Here is a 19,206-nt window from a genome sequence, read left to right as displayed (position 1 = left end):
GGTGCGTACCGTCACCGCCGGCGTACATCGTCATTGGCTCCTGGGACCCATAGGGTCCAATGTTTACCAATGCAGGATAGCGCTGCGGTCTTCGACCGCCTACTGCGACGGTGTACAACGCCAGCGCAGTTACCTCATATCCCCTTGTCCCACTTTACAGGTCAGGCAGCCGCCATTTCATGGGCCCACATGGCATTATTTTGGATTGCGTCACACATATCTAGGCCTTGCTTAAACACTAATACAGGCATATGTCGATTTGTTAATATTTTCCGATTAAGCTGTGTTTACGTACCTCAGAGTTGGTTGACTCTCTGCTCGCTGTTCTCCTCCATAGGCACCGTCCACTGAGGCATGTGAGGAAATGGCGACATCCTCCTCCGGTGTACAGACCGCTGGTGGACCTGTCGACAATGGAGGAGCGACATGTGATCATCACCTACAGACTTGATCGTACCACAATCCAGGAACTGTGTGCCCAGTTGGAGCCACACCTGATGTCAGCTATCCGCCATCCCACAGGAATCCCCCCTCAAGTGCAGGTGCTGTCAGTACTCCATTTCCTAGCAAGTGGGTCTTTTCAAACTACAGTGGCCATAGCATCAGGGATGTCCCAGCCTATGTTTCCAACGTGTTGTCCAGAGTGTTGTCTGCCCTGCTGAAACACATGCGGAGCTACATCGTTTTCCCTCAAGTGGAGGATTTGCCTACAGTGAAAGGAGATTTCTATGCCCTGGGACATATCCCCAACATCATAGCTGCCATTGATGGGACACATGTGGCCTTGGTTCCCCCCCACAGGAGTGAACAGGTATACAGAAACCGGAAGAGTTACCATTCGATGAATGTGCAGATGGTGTGTTTGACAGACCAGTACATCTCCCATGTGAATGCCAAATTTCCTGGGTCAGTGCATGACGAATATATTCTACAGAATAGCAGCATCCCTTATGTGATGGGGCAACTCCAGAGGCACCGTGTGTGGGTATTAGGTGAGGACATGGACCCAATACAGTGTGACTAGGTGTCTGGGTCTGGGGATGTCCCTATGAGTTAGTGTGTGTCTAACAGTTGTCCCTCGACATTTGCAGGTGACTCTGGTTACCCCAACCTGTCATGGCTACTGACCCCAGTGAGGAATCCCAGGACAAGGGCAGAGGAACGCTACAATGAGGCCCATGGGCAAACTAGGAGGATTATAGAGCGGACCTTCGGCCTCCTGAAGGCCAGGTTCCGGTGCCTCCATATGACAGGTGGTTCCCTATTCTTCTCATCAAAGAAGGTGTGCCAGATCATCGTGGCCTGCTGTATGCTTCACAACTTGGCTTTGCGATGACAGGTGCCTTTTCTGCAGAAGGATGGTCCAGATGGAGGTGTTGTGGCAGCTGTGGAGCCTGTGGACAGTGAAGACGAGGAAGCAGAAGAAGAGGACGTAGACAACAGGAACACAGTGATCCTGCAATACTTCCAGTGAGACACAGGTAAGAAGACAACACTGCCTGCTACATCTGATTTAATTCTACTACCTCTCATCTGTCTGTCATTTTCACCCAGTGTATGGTCACTGAGTTGTCAGTTTCCCTTACGAGTTAACAGATGTGGGTCCCACTGTGTGACATCTGCTTTGTTTCCGCATGGACTAGAGCTGTGTGTCATAGGTATGTTGACATTACATTTGATATAGCATTTTGCCACTGTTATTGCTAATATACATTTTCGAAAGCACAGACATACTCCTGATTGTTTTGTGATTTAAGGGTGTTTATTTAAGTGCTCAATAGTGGAGGGGGTTGTAAAATGGTCAGGGGTGATGGTAGAGGAATGTCCGTGGCAGAGTCCAGTCTATTAGTCTCCCAGGTGCATTGTCCAAAGGGGCATAGGAAGTGGAGCTAGGGCAGTTTAAGTATGGACAGGGTGACAAAGTGGGACAGAAGGATGACAATCAGGGTGGTCTCATTTCATGGCGGGGTTCTTGGCATTGTTCTCTGTATTTGTCCTGGATCTCAGGGACCGCTTGCGGGGTGGTTCTCCATCTGCAGGGGGTGGGTTGCTGGTGTGGTGGTCCTGTGGCGGTGCCTCCTGTCTACTAGCGCCGGAGGAGGTGGTGGGCAGTTCATCGTCCAGGCTAGTGTCAGGGGCCCCTTGTTGTGCCACAGTGTCCCTCCTGGTATTCACGAGTTCCTTCAGCACCCCTACAATGGTGCCCAGGGGGAAATTGATGGATTTGTGTTCCTCTCTGAAGCCCAAAAACTGTTCCTCCTGCAGCCGCTGGGTCTCCTGAAACTTGGCCAGTACTGTTGCCATTGTCTCCTGGGAACGGTGGTAGGCTCCCATGATGTTGGAGAGGGCCTCGTAGAGAGTGGGTTCCCTGGGCCTGTCCTCCCCCTGTCGCACAGCAGCCCTCCCAGTTCCCCTGTGTTCCTGTCCCTGTGTCCCCTGAACCATGTGCCCACTACCACTGCCCCCAGGTCCCTGGTGTTGTTGGGGTGGTGGGTTAGCCTGGGTTCCCTGTAGTGGTGGACACACTGCTGATTGACGTGTCCTGGGGACAGAGGTATGGGCCCGCTGGGTGGGTGCTGTGCTGGTGTTTCCAGAGGGGGGAAGCTCTGTAGTGGCCAGTGTGAGGGGAACTGACTGTCCGACGTCCAAGATGGGCCGGGCTGGTCATCTTGATCCAGTTGGATAGAGCTCCTGTCATCACTGTGGGCCTCTTCTGTGGGTGGAGTGGACATATCTGGACCCTCCTGTCCGGTGACGTTGGGTAGGGTTCCTGCAGGGGTGTAAAGGCATGATAATTGCAGCTGTGTGTGCCATGGTGTGCAATGGGTGGGTGACCGTGTAACCCAGTGCTTACATTCCTGTGTAGGACCTTTTGTACTAATGTTTTGGGGGGGGTATGTGCAGTGGCCATTCTTTGGTGATGGGTGTCCATGCTTTGGTGTTACATGCAGGGCTTGGGTTTGGGATGTGTGGTTTGTGATATTGGGACATACTTGAGGAGTTGGAGGGATGGGGGTGAGGGCGAGGGTGGGGGTATGTGATAGCATGCAGGTGAGTGGGGGATGAAGTAGTTAAAGGTTTGACTTACCAGAGTCCATTCCTCCTGCTACTCCTGCAAGGCCCTCAGGATGCAGTATAGCCAAGACCTGCTCCTCCAATGTAGTGAGTTCTGTGGGAGGAGGTGGGGGTCCGCCGCAAGTCCTCTGAACTGCAAGGTGGTGTCTTGAGACCACGGAACGCACCTTCCCCCGTAGGTCGTTCCACCTCTTCCTGATGTCATCCCGTGTTCTTGGGTGCTGTCCCACTGCGTTGACCCTGTCCACAATTCTTCACCATAGCTCCATCTTCCTAGCTATGGTGGTATGCTGCACCTGTGATCCGAATAGCTGTAGTTCTACCCGGATGATTTCCTCCACCATGACCCTGAGCTCCTACTCAGAGAACCTGGGGTGTCTTTGCGGGGCCATGGGGTGGTGTGGGTGATGTGTGGGGTCGTGTGTGTTGTGATGTGTGGGGTGATATTTAGGGGTGTGTTGTGTGAGGTGCTTGGATGTTGTGTGAGTGATGGTGTTGAGTGCCTGTGGATGCTAGTTTGTAGATGGTGGTGTCTATCTCTGGCCTTCAGTCGCAATTGTTGACATAAGGGTTTGTGGGTGATGTGGATTTGTGTTTTATATTGTATTGGATGTGTGGGAGTGGTGTGTGTATGTGTATCAGGTGTGTGTATTTGGAATTGTCCAATGTTGTAGTGTTTTGTAAATATGTGTGTATTTTGAGCGCAGCGGCGTGTACCGCCAATGGAATACTGCTGTTTAAAGACCGCCGCGTGGATTCGTGGATCGTGATAGTGGGCGTATTCCTGTTGGCGTGACGGTGGAGGTTTTGTTATCGCCAGTTTATCACTGACCTTTGGTGTGGCAGACTTGTGTGGGTGTCTGGATTTTGGCGGATTCCGAGCTGTGGGTCATAATGACCGTGGCGAAATTCCGTGGCCGCGGCGGTGTGTTGGCGGTCTTCTGCACGGCGGTAAGCGGCTTTTACCGACAATGTTGTAATGACCCCCATAATTTTCCATCTCAGGAAGCATGCATGTTGTTAGACCTGACAGCCTTAGGGTGGTCACCCCTAACTTTTTGCCTGCTTCCCTCCACTTTTGAGATACTGTTTTGCTGGTTTTTAAACTCTGCACACTTTACCACTGCTAACCAGTGCTAAAGTGTATATGCTCTCTCCCTTTAAACATGGTAAAATTGGATCACACCCAATTGGGCTATTTAATTCACTTATAAGTCCCTAGTAGAGTGCACTATGTGTGCCCAGGGCCTATAGATTAAAAGCTACTAGTGAGCGTGCAGTACTGATTGTGCCACCCACTTCAGTAGCCCCTTAACCTAGTCTCAGGCCTGCCATTGCAAGGCCTGTGTGTGCAGTTTCACTGCCAATTCGAATTGGCATTTAAAAGTACTTGCCAAGCCTAAAACTCCCCTTTTTCTACATATAAGTCACCCCTAAGGTGTGCCCTAGGTAACCCCTAGGACAGGGTGCTGTGTGGGTAAAGGCAGGACATGTACCTGTGTAGTTTACATGTCCGGGTAGTGTAAAACTCCTAAATTCGTTTTTACACTACTGTGAGGCCTGCTCCCTTCATAGGCTAACATTGGGGCTGCCCTTATACATTGTTTGAGTGGTAGCTGCTAATCTGAAAGGAGTAGGAAGGTCATATTTAGTATGGCCAGAATGGTGATACAAAATCCTGCTGACTGGTGAAGCTGGATTTAATATTACTATTTTAGAAATGCCACTTTTAGAAAGTGAGCATTTCTCTGCACTTAAATCTTTCTGTGTCTTACAATCCACATCTGGCTGGGTTTAGTTGACAGCTCCTTTGTTCATTCACTCAGACACACCCCAAACACAGGATACTCATCCTCACTCGCATACATCTGCATTTTGGATGGGTCTTCCTGGGCTGGGAGGGTGGAGGGCCTGCTCTCACAAAAAGGACTGCCACACCCCCTACTGGGACCCTGGCAGACAAGATTGAACTGAAAGGGGACCTGGTGCACTTCTAAGCCATCCTAGCAAGTCTCCCCCACTTCAAAGGCACAGTTGGGTATAAAAACAGGGCCTCTTCCCTACCACCTCAGACACTTCCTGGAGAAGAAACCTGAACCAGAACCTGCACCCTGACAAGAAGAACTGATGGCTGCCTAAAGGACTCACCTGACTGCTTTCTTAAGAGGACTGCTGGCTTGCAGTTGCCCTGCTGTCTCCGCCATGGCGGAGAATCGTGGACAGGGTCAACGCCGTGGGACAGCACCCAAAAACCAGGGATGACATCAGGAAGAGGTGGAACGACCTACGGGGGAAGGTATGTTTTACTGCAGCAAGACACCAACTCGCTGTACAGAGAACTGGCAGTGGACCCCCACCTCCTCCCCCACAGCTAACAACATGGGAGGATCAAGTCTTGGCAATCATGCATCCTGAGGGCCCCGCCGGAGTAGCTGGAGGACTGGACTCTGGTAAGTCAAGTCTATGCTACTATCACCCCCCTACCTGCTTGCCAAAACATACCCCCACCCTCACCTTCACTCCCATCACTCCACCACTTTCATCCAAATGCCAAGCCCTGCATGCCATACCAATGAATGGACACCACTCACAGACCTTCATGGACACCTATCACTAAAGCATGCACACTAGAGAGAATCAGCTAGCCCACCACGTACCAACTTACACAAGTAAAAGCTTCCAGGGCAAATACAACCAAACAGGGCAACCCACCAATGCACATTATGTCACACACAGAAACAATAACACTGCATTTACATCCCCACAGGTATCCCAGCCAATGTCAGCAGCGAAGAGGTGCCAGCACTATCCAGTTCCCCCCACAGAAGAGCCCCACAGTAATGACAGCAACTCTGGACACCTGGATCTGGATGACAAACCTGGCCCATCAGGGACCTCTGGACAGTCGGTTACCCAGGCACAGTCACACACCACCACAGAGCCTCTCCCCTCAGGAAACACCACCACAGCACACACCCAGACTACCCATACCTCTGTCCCCAGGACACGTCAATCAGTAGTGTGTCCACCTCTACACGGACCCCAGGCTACACCTCGCACCCAAGACAATCAGGGACCTGGGGTCAGTGGCAGTGGACACACGGTTCAGGGGACAGAGGCACAGGACAACAGGGACACTGGGAGGACTGCTGTGCACCAGGGAGAAGACAGGCCCAGGGAACCGACTCTCCAGGAGGCACTCACTGAGATCCTGGGAGCATGCCAACATTCCCAGGATAAGCTGGGCCGGATCCTAGCCAATGTGCCGGAGAACAGACGGCTGCAGGAGGGACAGTACCAGGAGATCAAGGAGGACTTGCAGGCCATTAAAACCAACCTGGTCTCCATTGCAGGGGTGCTGCCAGACCTGGCCAACATCATGAGGGAGGCAGTCTTACAGCAGCGGGCCCCTGCCACTAGTCAGACAACTGAACTGCCTTCAACCTCCACTGCCGCTAGTGGCCAGGAGGCCCCGCCACAGGACCAACAGCCCACCAGCACCCCTCCCCCTGTAGGAGAATCACCCTACAAAAATTCCCTGCGATTCAGGCAGAAGCCAGAGACTATTGCCAAGACCACCGCCAAGAAATGAGACTCTCCTGATTGTCACCCTTGTGTCCCACTCTGTCACCCTGTCCACCTTGAACTGCCATTGCTCCCCTTCCTATGTCCCCTTGGACAATGCACCTGTGCTACCAATAGGCTGGCACAATACCCTGGACTTTCCCCCATAATCACCCCAGCCCATTGCACCTGCCCCTCTACTTCTTAGCACTTAAATAAACACACTTTCAAAAAATACAAGTATGAAGTATGTAAAACCTTTTTCAGTGTTTTGGTTTAACCAGGTTCAAACAATGAAATTCAACTGTACAGTAATGTTAAAATAGGAAAGACCTGTAGTTGGCTGAAGTGATCACATCAGGAGTGATAGTGGCGCACCAATATCTGCAAAATGAGTTGCCAAAGGGTACAGTAAGTGGGCACAGAAGTGGGAAATAATAGCATGCCAGTGCCACAGAAATTAAAGATAATTATAATGAAATGTGAAGTAACACTGTCTTACCTGTGTGTCATTGGAAGTATTTTTGAATCACTGCAGTTCTGTTGTCCTCATATTCATCCTCTGCCTCCTCATCCTCACTGTCCACAGCAGGATCTACTGCTGCCACACGGCCATCTCCAGCCTCCTCCTCCTGCAGAAAAGGCACCTGGCGTCTGAGGGTCAGGTTGTGCAACATGCAGCATGCCACGATTACCTGGCAGACCTTCTTGGTTGAGTGGCACAGGGATCCCCAAGTTAGATGGAGGCACCGAAACATGGCCTTTAGGAGGCCAAAGGTATGTTTGATAATCCTTCATCTTCGCCCATGTGCCTCATTGTAACGTTCTTCTGCTCTTGTCCTGGGATTCCTCACAGGGGGCAGTAGCCATGATAGGTTGGGGTAACCAGAGTCCATACCATATGGCCTACACCATACCCATACACCAACAACTACTGGGTGGGAACCAGGGCTCACCTATCAGCCACACCCTGTGCCTCTGTAGTTGGCCCATCACATTTGGGATGCTGCTATTCCTCAGGACATAGGCATCATCCACCGAACCAGGATACTTAGCATTGACATGGGAGATATACTAGTCCACCAAGCACACCATGTGGACATTCATTGAGTGGAAACTCTTTCAATTTCTGAATACCTGTTCATTTTGACGGGGGACAAATGCAATATGTGTACCATCAATTGCCCCACTGATGTTGGGGATATGTCCCATTGCAGAGAAGTTTGCTTTCACTATGGCCAAATCCTCCACCTGGGGGAAAACAATGCAGCTGCCCATGTGTTAATCAGGGTAGACAACACTCTGGTGAGCACTATTGAGAACATTGGCTTTGACATTCCTGCTGCCAAGCACACTGTCACTTGAAAAGAACCAGTTGCCAAGAAATGGAGCACAGATAGGACTTGCACAAGAGGGGGGATCCCAGTGTGGTGACAGAAAGCAGATCTCAGGTCAGGCTCCAGTTGGGCACACAGCTCTGAGATTGTGGCCCTGTCAAGTCTATAGGTGAGGATAATGTGCCTGTCCTCCAGTGTTGCCAAGTCCACCAGGACTCTATACAAGGGGGTATGTCGCCATCTCCTATTCCCCCACAGCAGTAGCAATCTATGATGCAAAAGAGTGAGGAGCCAGTCACAAACTGAACATCGTAGCCACAACAGTACAATGCATGATACAAAATTTCAATGTGTACGTGGCATTTGTCCTGTATGTCAAAATTTGTAATGTGATGCAGTTATTATCCAGGGCATGCCCCACCCCCTGAAATGGCGTCCGCCTGTCCTGTGTGGAGGGACAGTTGCAATTGAGGTAATTCCACTAACGTTGTGTGTCGTTGCGGGAGGCGGTTGTGAACCGCCGTGCAACTCCTCATTAGTTATTATTGGGCCCTATGGGGTATAGTGGCCAATGGTGATGTAGGCCGGTGGTGATGGTATGCACCGCCACGGACATGACCGCCATTTTCTATCTGATGACTCACTTGCTACCTGACCTTCAACAGGAGAGGACCTACACTGCATGTGCTGCTGTGACCTGTATCTGGAACCTACCATGGCTTGTGTGACTGGGGAAAGGGCCCCTGCCTTCACCTCGACAGAGTTGGAGCGACTGGTGGATGGAGTCCTACCTCAGTATGGACTGCTGTATGGGCGTCCAGACCAACAGGTGAGTACACTGTGAGCACGATGCATGGGACATGAATGCATGGAGTAGTGTGTGAGAAGACCTTGTGTAGGGGGGGTGGGTGGATGTACCCTGGGCGGCGTGCAGCTTGTGTGGTGGGCCCTGTGTGTCCAAATGGCGATGTGAAGGGGTATGGTGGGCCATAAGTGTAACAGGCAGGACGGTCTGACTGATACCTTTTCCTGTGTGTATTTCTCTGCAGGCCAGTGCACATCAAAAGAAGGGTATATGGTGTGTCATCGCCAAGGACGTGCGGACCCTGGGGGTCTACGGCAGGTGGAGCACCCACTGTCGGAAACAGTGGGAGGACCTGAGACGCTGGGCACAGAAGACGGCGGAGGCCCAGCTGGGGATGGCCTTCCAACGAGGAAGGGGTGCCCGTCGAATCCTGACTCCCCTGATGGCCCGCATACTGGTGGTGGCATATCTGGAGCTGGATGGGTGCTTGAGGGCATCACAGCAGCCATAAGGGGTGAGTACAGTTCCCATCATTACAACTTACACATGGTTGGGGGATACCCGGGTGGGGGATGTGTGTCAGTGGGTGCCACTAGGCCAGGCCAGACATTGCAGCGTAGGTTCCCTGGTGGCTAGGGTTCTGAAGGGAAGATCCTGCTACCTAGCTTGTAGGCATCCACTACTGGTCAGGGCTGTGTGGGTCCCAGGTGTGCTGCAGTTGGCAGTATGTGCCCCTCCCCATGGCCTGGTGGCTAGCATTATCACTGGTAGTGCATTGGTTTGTGCGTAGGGTTGTTCTCTGTGTGTGACGGTGGTGTGTATGCCAACAGTGCTGTTGGAGCAGCTATTGACCAAGTGTATCCTTTGTCTCTCACCCCCCTTTTTGCTTTGTCACCCTGTACTTATGTGCATTAGCATCATCTGGCGGAGGAGCAGAGGCACCGGAGGGGGCTGCATCCCACAGGTCCCAGGAGGCAGAGTGAGGGCACCAGTGGGACAGAGGGCGAGGGGAGCACCACGGCGGAGACAGGAGGGGACAGTTCTGACACAGATACCTCCTAAGATGGAAGCTCCCTGGTGGTGGTGGACACTTCTGTGCCCATCCCAGCTATAGGTACAGCCGCCACCCCCGTACCAGCACTGCCCTCCCAGCAGCCCCTCATTGAGTTGCCTGTGCCCACTCACCCAGGAGGGTGGGCATCTCCTTCTCCCCAGGCACCTCAGGCCCTGCCTCAGTTAGCCTGGCTGCCCTGAGTGAGGAGGCTATTGACCTACTGCGATCCATCTCTGTAGGGCAGTCAACCATTGTGAATGCCATCCAGGGGCTGGCAGCCCAAATGCAACAGACAAATGCTTTTCTGGAAGGCATTCACACTGGCTTGGCAGCCCAACAGAGATCAATCTAGGCTCTGGCCTCCTCTCTGATGGCAGCCATTGTCCCTGTTTCTACTGTTCCCCCCTCCAACTTCCTTTTCCCAAACCCATTCCCCTCAACCCCAACCTATCCCAAGCACACAGGCAGACGAGCATGCACACAAGACAACACACAGGAGTGGCACAGGCAAACACAAGCACCACAATACATCCCACAGGCACTCACACAAACACCATCCAGATGCAGACATACCAACATCCACTGCCTCCACTGTGGCCCCCTCCTCCTCCTTCTCCACCTCCCTCCCAGTTCCATCTACACTCACACCTACATGCACTACACCGTCATCCACTACCAGCATCACCACCACACCTAGCAGAACACACACCTCAGTTGCAGACACCACTACAACAGCCATGCACACATCCCCTGTGTCCTCTCCCACTGTGTCTGTCCCCCATCCCAAGGTACACAAACGCAAGCACTCAGACACCCAACATCCATCCACCTCACAACAGCATCCAGCCCTTGCACCTGCACCCAAACACAGCAGACAGACACCTCCTACAACCACTCCCTCTTCTCCACTCCCAAACCTTCTCCCTCTTCCCAACCCCAATGTCCCTAAGAAGCTTTTCCTCTCCACCATTGACCTCTTCCCTATCCTTCCCCCCTCCGTCCTTCACATCTGGCCAGAGTGCCAAAAACCCAGGCAAGCACCTCAGCCACTCAGTCCATGGGACCACTAGACTCCACACCCACTCATGGTGGGAAAGGATCCAGGGCACCAGCCAGCCTCAAAGTAAGTGTGTCTGCCCCAGCTGCTGCCCAAAGGGCAAGGAGTCTGCCCCAAGTGCTGCCCGGAAGGGCAAGGAGCCATACCCAGCTGCTGCCCGGAAGGACAAGGAGCCTGCCCTAAGTGCTGCCAGAAAGGCCAAGTAGTCATCCCCAGCTGCTGCCAGGAAGGGCAGGGGGCCTGCACCAGTGGGCAGGAAGGACAAGGGGCCTGGTGCAGGGACTCAGACAGCCCCCACCACGAACCATTGTTGTGCAGCTGCTGAGGCTGCAGGGGATGGGCTGGAGCCTCCCCACACCACCATCAGCAGCAGCAGCACCACCACCACCAGCAGTGGGAAGCTGTCAGAGGCAGCAGGAGATGGGGTGGAACCTCCCTCCACCACCATCAGCAGCAGCAGCACCACCACTGATCAGCCGTCACTGCCGGTGGATGGTCTGTAGTCCTGCCTCCATGGGCTGCTGTGCGGCCTGCCCCCTGCAAATCCTGTGGGAATGACACCCAGCTGAGAGACTGTGACCTTGCACTCCCCAGGATAAGAAGCACAGGGCACAATGCCCCCTACAGAACCTGTGGGTAAGCCACCCACTCACCCCATCTTCCCCAGGATCAGAAGCACAGGGCACGTTGCACCGTCCAGAACCAGTGGGTAAGCCACCCCATCCTCCCCAGGATCAGAAGCACAGGGCACGATACCCCCTCCAGAACCAGTTGAGAAAACACCCACTTGAGAGACTGTGGCCTTGCATTCCGCAGGACTAAGAGCAATGATCATATTGCCCCCTTCAGAGCATGTGGACAAGTCACCCACTTGAGAGACTGTGGCCTTGCACTCCCCAGGACAAAGAACAAGGGGCATGCTGCCCCCGCAGAGCATGTGGGCAAGTCACCCACTTGAGAGACTGTGGCCTCGCACTCCCCTGGACCAAGCACAGGGCACATGGCCCCCCCTCCAAGACCAGTGATGTTGTTCTATCTCCCAGCTGAAGTGCCACCCGTCCCCCTGAGGTGCCTGCCTATTTTCCAACTGATGCCCCTGCAGTGTTTTCTCTGTGTTGTTGCAGGTGACAAGTGAAGCCTTGGACTTTGGCCTGTGGCCCCGTGGCCCATGGACAATACGGACTGGGCAGTGTCCCTTGAACTGTACATATGTATATACCATTAGTTTGATTTTTCATATTTCTAATGTATTTATATTATTACACTCACTTTCCATCAATTTCTGTAGTCCTTGCATTATTCCTGAGAGGTACGGGTTAATTATGTTTTATTATTGCATCTGATTGTGTGTATGGTGTTGGGGGTGGGGGGGGGTGTGTTCTGCGTGTGTGTGTCACTCTCTTTTTCCTCCACCCTCCCCGTGTGCTAGGCGGCTGTACTGACTGTGGTTGTGTTCGCCGTTGTTGGTGTTCATGGTGGAGCAGGACATAGAAGAGCATGAGGAAGATCTGAAGTTCATGCTCCCTGGCGGCACGGTTGTTCCCTGTGTCTCCGATGGTGAGTCCTTTTACTGCTGTGCAGTGTTTCTGCCAGGCTTTTAATGTCATTGGTACCCCCCCGGAAAAGGTGGCGGATTGGGTTGTCATAATATGGTGGGTGGAACATTGACTTATGCCTGGCTGGTGGCTACTACTGCCGTGTGGCTATTGTTTTCTCCCTGACGGTCAGTGTGGTAAAGGGACTCTCTATGAGAGTTCTCATCGCGATGGTCATACTTTGGCTGTAGTTACTGCCAGCCTGTTGGCGGTATTACCGCCACTTTATCACCGACCGCCAGGGTTGTAATGAGGGCCATTATGTTATTTATGTGTATTTCAAGTGACAAGTCAGCCAAAACCTTGGTAACTGAATTGGTTCCCATTGAACTACCTAACGGACCATGGAAAAACTAGGTATTGATTATTTGGGTCCATTTTCAGTGTTTTCCAAACAGGAAGTATATTATATTTTAGTTGTAGATTAATACTCCAAGTGGATGGAGGTAAAAATTGTTGGCAAAAACTTCTTCAGGATATGTTAAGTTTCTAGATGAATTGTTTTCTAGGGAGTGTTTACTCAAAGTTACTGTATCAGACAATGGTCCACAAGTACACTTGAGTATTTTTGTATAGATTTGTCATAGTTTACAGAAGGGTAACAGTCTTCCATCCTGAGGCTAATGGCCAAGTTGACAAATGTAATAGAGTTATAAAAGAGGCAATCCAGTTAGTGATCAAGAGTGGCAAAAATTGGAGGAAAACTTTACTAACTACTCTTCTTGCTTACAGACTCAATCCCAACACTGTTACTAAAAATTTCCTTTTTGGACTTTTGAGAGGACACAAAGGTCGATCAAAGCTAGGTGGTTGAAAATTAACCCCTTTAGTGCGGGCGTCGGCCGCTGGCCGACGCCCGCACTACCTCCCTGGTGCGGGTCACGACCAGTGGCCAACTCCGGGGAGGGGGTTTGAAAATCCTCGGGTGCGTCGCACCCGATGATTTTCTTTTTTTTTTTTATCCCTGGGAGACAAGGAAGAGCTTCCGTGTCTTCCCCGCCGCCCACCCGCCCCTTTGTGACACGGCGTGCTGACGTCACACTGTTGTTTTCCCCCATCGGAGCAGGAAGAGGCCTTCCTGAACGCGTTTCCTGGCCCCCGATCGCAGCACAGGTGGGGGCCAGGAAACACCAGATGCCAGGGATTTCACTTGGGGGGTCGGCCCCCCTAGGAAAATGGCCCCCCCCTGGGGGCCATATTTTTTAAATTGAATTTGGGGACCCTGGGGGAGCGCAATCGCGCCACCCCAGGGGCTAAAAAATAAAAAATAAAAATAAGGACATTGACAGGGGGTCGCCCAAAGGCAGGGCGACCCCCTGTGGGGAAATATTTTTCCATTTTGATGTTGGGGCCCCCTGGGGGGGGGGCGATCGCGCCACCCCAGGGGCTAATTTAAAAAATGAAATTGACAGGGGGTCGCCCATAGGCAGGACGACCCCCTGTGGGGGCAAATTTTTTTTGTAGGTGTAGGGTTTCCCTGGGGGCCATTTTGGCCCCAAGGAAACCCTACAACTACCCCAAAAAAATACTGATATACATATAAATATATATATATATATATATATATATATATATATATATATATATATATATATATAAATAAATAGATATATCAATCCATGTAGATAGATATGTCTATCTACATGGATATATCTATAGATAGATCTATATATATATATATAGATCTATGCATATATATATATATATATATATATATATACATATATATATATATATATATATATCATTCTATAGCTATATCCTTGTAGATAGATATATCTATCTATATATATATATATATATATATATAGATATATATATATATCACTTTTGTCAGTGCATGTGTGGTTTCCCTGGGGGCTGCAATCGCCCCCCAGGAAAACCAGACCCACATATAAAAGTGATATATTTATATATATATAGATATATCAGTCTTGCAGTTGCAGCTTGCGTCTTCAAAGCAGTGCACATACTTCAACTGACACATTTCAACTGTAGCTTTTAGGCAGCAATAAAGAAGTCAAGTAAGTCTTGTGATTATGTTACTGCTACAAAAGGATCAGACTTTTGCCTAGTGGCAGTTTTAGTGCCATAAAGAAGCGCTGAAGGTTTATATGACTACTGCAAAGAGCAAATCTGTATTTTAAGTAAATAGCTGAGTACGTTAGTAAAGTCAGCCACTACCTGCGCTATAATACAAATGAAATGTATGTGCAGGTGGGGGGTGGCTATGGAGAGATGGAGAGCACGTTTGCTGGGTGGTAACGAGGGAATCCAAGGAGGAGGACATGGGAATGGGAGCACCAATAATGATTGTTGGACTGGGCACAGGAGGTGCTAAAGACTGTGACGAATGGTATGTAACAAGGTGTTTGAGTGTCTTGAAAGAACGTGCTGATTGAGGGAAGAAGTGCAGGTAAGGTGGCCTCTACTGTTGTACGTATCACACACACACACCAGCAATTTTGGGACTGTCTATGTAGGCTAGTGTTATAGAGCAACAGTTTAGCCAATAGCAGAGATGGCATCTTGATGGATGACTGCTGCTGACGTCACTGGGGTTATAGAGGACAGCTTTGACATAGTATCAGAGACTGAGACAGCAGATACTGAGACAACATCTGAGGGATAGGACAATGGCGCAGACTCTGGGAGTGATTTTGCAGTTTGAGGAGTCCCATTGGATAACTCCTTCCAGTAAATTGTGAGGGAGGTGATGAGGGCAGTCCTGTTGTCCCTTCGCAAGCACAGTCTGTGCAACAGGGCAATAGTGGGTTAGCCCAACCCAGAGAGCAGGTGAATGCGGGGACAAGCACAGAGAGGGTGCTCTCTTGGGAGCTCCCCAATTTAGTTCAGCCCCGAATTCCACTGCCCAAATTGTATTGTGGAGACATCAAAATTATCTATCACAAAACAAACTGGTTTTGTAAGGCAGGCATCTGTGTTTTGGGTCCTGGGTTCGGCGGCTATATAGGGAAACATACTAAACCCAAACATTTCTGGAAACTAGACATCCGTGGGAGTCCACAGAGGTGTGACTTATGTGGATTCCCCAAAGTTTTCTTAACCAGAATACCCTGCAAAGCTGAAATGTTGAATAAAAAACTCTATTTTTCTTGCATTTCTGTCACACAAACGACAGGATTATGCTGCGATCCACAAAATTCCTACCACCCAGTGATTCCTCAGCTGTCCTGATAAAAACACTACCCCACTTGAGTGCCTATACCTAGTGCCTGCGTAAGGAATGGATCACCCCAGGTTCAACAGCTGCCTCATGTAAGGACCAACATTGACCGTTGTGTGATCTATTCCTGTCGCGGGCACTAGGCCTACCCACACAAGTGAGGTACCATTTTTATCGGGAGACTTGGGGGAATGCTGGGTGGAAGGACATTTGTGACTCCTCTCAGATTCCAGAACTTACTGTCACCGAAATGTGAGGAAAAAGTGTTTTTTTGGCCATATTTTGAGGTTTGCAAAGGATTCTGGGTAACAGAACCTGATCAGAGCCCCACAAGTCACCCCATCTTGGATTCCCCTAGGTGTCTTGTTTTCAAAACTGTGCAGGTGTGCTAGGTTTCCCTAGGTGCCTGCTGAGCTAGAGGCCAAAATCCACAGCTAGGCACTTTGCAAAAAACAGCTCTGTTTTCTTTGTCAAAATGTGATGTGTCTATGTTGTGTTTTGGGGCATTTCCTGTCGCGGGCACTAGGCCTACCCCCACAAGTGAGGTATCATTTTTATAGGAAGACTTGGGGGAACGCTGGGTGGGAGGAAATTTGTGGCTCCTCTCAGATTTCAGAACTTTCTGTCACCGAAATGTGAGGAAAAAGTGTTTTTTTGGCCACATTTTGAGGTTTGCAAAGGATTCTGGGAAACAGAACCTAATCAAAGCCCCACAAGTCACCCCATCTTGGATTCCCCTAGGTGTCTAGTTTTCAAAACTGTGCAGGTTTGCTAGGTTTCCATAGGTGCCTGCTAAGCTAGAGGCCAAAATCCACAGCTAGGCACTTTGCAAAAAACAGCTCTGTTTTCTTTGTCAAAATGTGATGTGTCCATGTTGTGTTTTGGGGCATTTCCTGTCGCGGGCACTAGGCCTACCCCCACAAGTGAGGTATCATTTTTATCGGGAGACTTGGGGGAACGCTGGGTGGAAGGAAATTTGTGGCTCCTCTTAGATTCCAGAACTTTCTGTCACCGAAATGTGAGGAAAAAGTGTTTTTTTGGCCACATTTTGAGGTTTAGAAAGGATTCTGGGTAACAGAACCTGATCAGAGCCCCACAAGTCAGTCTATACTGGATTCCCCTAGGTGTCTAGTTTTAAAAAATGTGCAGGTTTTGTAGGTTTCCCTAGGTAATGGCTGAGCTAGAGGCCAAAATCTACAGCTAGGCACTTTGCAAAAAACACGTCAGATTTCAATGTAAAAATGTGATGGGTCCAGGTTGCCTTTCCTGTTGCGTGCATTAGGCCTACCCACACATGTGAGGTACCATTTTTGTCGGGAGACTTGGGGGAACACAGAATAGCACAACAAGTGTTATTGCCCTTTGTCTTTCTCTAAATTTTGTCCTTCCAAATGTAAAACAGTGTGTAAAAAAGACGTCTATTTGAGAAATGGCCTGTAATTCACATGCTTGTATGGGCACCCCGGAATTCAGAGATGGGCAAATAACCACTGCTGCTCAATACCTTATCTTATGCCCATTTAGGAAATACAAAGGTTTTCTTGATACCTATTTTTCACTCTTTATATTTCAGCAAATGAATTGCTGTGTACCCGGTATAGAATGAAAACCCATTGCAAGGTGCAGCTCATTTATTGGCTCTTGATGAACCTACAAGCCATATATATCCCTGCAACCAGAAGAGTCCAGCACACGTAACGGTATATTGCTTTAAAAAACCTGACATTGCAGGAAAAAGTTACAGAGTAAAACGCTGAGACAAATGGCTGTTTTTTTCAGCTCAATTTCAATATTTATTTTTCATCTGTTATTTTCTGTAGGAAAACCTTGTAGGATCTACACAAATGACCCCTTGCTGAATTCAGAATTGTGTCTACTTTTCAGAAATGCTTAGTTTTCCGGGATCCAGTATTGGTTTCATAACCATTCCTGTCACTAACTGGAAGGAGGCTGAAAGCACCAAAAATAGTAAAAATGGGGTATGTCCCAGTAAAATGCCAAAATTGGGTTGAAAAATGTGGTTTTCTGATTCAAGTCTGCCTGTTCCTTAAAGCTGGGAAGATGGTGATTTTATCACCACAAACCTTTTGTTGATGCCATTTTCAGGGAAAAAACCACAAGCCTTCTTCGGCAGCCCTTTTTCCCCATTTAAAAAAAAACAACTAAATTCTTATGTGTATTTTGGCTAATTTCTTAGTCTCCTCCAGGGGAAGCCAGAAACTCTGGGTACCTTTAGAAACCCTAGGATGTTGGAAAAAAAGGACGCAAATTTGGCATGGATAGCTTATGTGGACAAAATGTTATGAAGGCCTAAGCACGAACTACCCCAAATAGCCAAAAGAGGGCTCAGCACTGGGGGGGAAAGGCCCAGCATCTAAGAGGTTAAGTGTAGTAAGGTTTTTAAGGTTGATTATCATGAAATAAGAAATGCGGTAAGTGCACAATGGGAGGAAAAGGTGCAACAGGGTTGAGCAGAGAAAAAAGTAGCAATGGTTGTGTGAAGCCAGATGATTGGATGAGATTGAAACATGTGTCTGACTCTGGAAAAGGTACAGCTCATTGGCCTGATTCTATTTAAGTTGCTGAAGTTTTTAAGAACGCTGTGAGAGTTAAAGGTGGAGCCATGTATAATTTCAATAGAGTGTCTATGTAGTGTGATAGGAAAATGAAACCGGATGCATCCCTTATTACCAAGTGGGATGACAATAATGTATTTTTGAATGTTCCAGGGACAGGAGATGTGAGCCGGGCAGTTAGGTCAGAAAATATGTTGGTAGGATCTACTGGCTAAACTGAAAGCAGAAGGTTCTACTGCATCTTTAGGTGGGGAAAGGGATTTGTTTCACATTGTTTCTGGTATGAAAAGGTGTGTGCGATGTCACAAAATTCTGATGTAATTTAAATCCATGTGCTATTGAAGAATTTTTTTTCCAGATCATTATTATCTGCTTCTAAGTTTAAAGGTACTTGGTGTTTTCTGTGGTTATTACTTCATAGTACAATTCGTGCTTTTGCTTTTTATCTTGCTCTGTTATAATTGTTGTTGCTTATTTCTTTTTATTTTATTTTGTTTTTACTTTAATTTTTAGTGTTGTTTTATTATGGGAAAATGTCTGTGATAATTACCTGATTGCCATGAGCTCATCTCAACATATTATGTTATGAATCTCTCACGTTGACTGTCTTTGGAACAGCAGAGGTTTAAATCCTTTTAGTACCTGTGATTATCTCTGTTGGTTGTCAGTGACCATGAAGTGTTTTGACTACAGGAAACTATACCATGCAATCTGTTAGCTGTCTGTGGAGCTTCAGCCCTTGCTCTCTTTGTTACGTCTGTAAAGATAATCTAGTGGCTATTAGTGGCTGTTGCAGGTATTTATATCGATGTTATCTTAATGAGGTCCTCTGCTGGCTGTCAGTAGAACTGTAAACTATCGAATTTAGGAGAATTCATGTACAAAGCGGAACCACTGCTAGCAAAAGCATTGGGATCGTGTAATTTCACAACTGATATAATTTATAGTTCCATTTG

General features: G+C 49.1%; 1 protein-coding gene across 1 annotated transcript in view; it reads left to right on the top strand.

Moving 5' to 3' along the window:
• LACTBL1 (lactamase beta like 1) overlaps window positions 1–19,206 on the top strand; it is a 694,216-nt gene that overhangs the window by 60,616 nt on the left and 614,394 nt on the right. The window lies entirely within an intron of this gene.

This window comes from Pleurodeles waltl, chromosome 6 (assembly GCF_031143425.1).
Source record: "Pleurodeles waltl isolate 20211129_DDA chromosome 6, aPleWal1.hap1.20221129, whole genome shotgun sequence".
NCBI lineage: Eukaryota > Metazoa > Chordata > Amphibia > Caudata > Salamandridae > Pleurodeles > Pleurodeles waltl.
The sequence above is the reverse complement of the archived record's forward strand: the minus strand, read 5'-3'. Positions and strand labels throughout refer to the sequence as shown.